Source organism: Silene latifolia, chromosome 10 (assembly GCF_048544455.1).
Source record: "Silene latifolia isolate original U9 population chromosome 10, ASM4854445v1, whole genome shotgun sequence".
Taxonomy (NCBI): Eukaryota; Viridiplantae; Streptophyta; class Magnoliopsida; order Caryophyllales; family Caryophyllaceae; genus Silene; species Silene latifolia.
This window is the reverse complement of record NC_133535.1, coordinates 113,405,592-113,406,389: the sequence shown is the minus strand read 5'-3', so window position 1 is coordinate 113,406,389 and position 798 is coordinate 113,405,592. Positions and strand designations below refer to the sequence as shown.

At 40.7% G+C, this 798-nt stretch overlaps 1 non-coding gene across 1 annotated transcript; it reads right to left on the bottom strand.

Annotated features, from left to right (window-relative positions):
* Positions 1-317: 317 nt before the first annotated feature.
* LOC141609590 (small nucleolar RNA R71) lies at positions 318-425 on the bottom strand. The gene has a single exon (XR_012527516.1). It is a non-coding gene; the product is annotated as a small nucleolar RNA R71 (small nucleolar RNA).
* Between the last annotated feature and the right edge of the window lie 373 nt (positions 426-798).

Here is a 798-nt window from a genome sequence, read left to right as displayed (position 1 = left end):
CTCCCACACCACAACACTTGACCGGTAATTTCATTGCAAAATCCGCATTTATCCAATTAGTCGAAAGAAGCCAATTTGGGGGGGTGCCTAGTGAAGACCCTCATTCTTACATGGAGACTTTTTGTGACTATTGTGATGCGATTTCACAAACCGGAGTAACTCAAGACCAAATTCGATGGGTCTTATTTCCTTTTTCTTTGATTGGTACCGCGAAACAATGGTTAAAGAGCCTTGATAAAGCTACTCTTGGTATCGCCTCTTGGAAGAAATTGGCACTTGCTTTCTACAAAAAGTTCTACCCTCCGGAAAAGACTAACATGCTAAGAGCCCAAATCACGTGATTTAAACAAAGGGACGAATTATCTTTGTATGAAGCTTGGGAGCGATTCAAAGGAATGTGTCGCTCATGTCCTCATCATACACTTAGCGAGTGGTTCTTGGTACAACAATTTTGGAATGGTCTTTTTGAAGATTCCCGAAACATTCTCAACATGGGATCAAATGGTATGTTCACCAAAGTTGACGATAATCAAACATGGAACAAGATTGAGGAAATGGCGGTCCATAACTCACAATATAGTAGACCTCGAAAGGCTACTAGAGGAGGAAAGCATGAAGTGGACTCTATTACTCAATTGGGTGCTCAACTTAGTGCTCATATTGATACCATCAACTTAAAGTTTGAGAAGGCTATGGCTAAACTTGAAGAAGCCTCCAAATCACCAAAGCAACATGTTAATGCCATGATGGCATCTTCATCAATTCCAAGTGGAATATGTGAGAATTGTGGAACTTTGG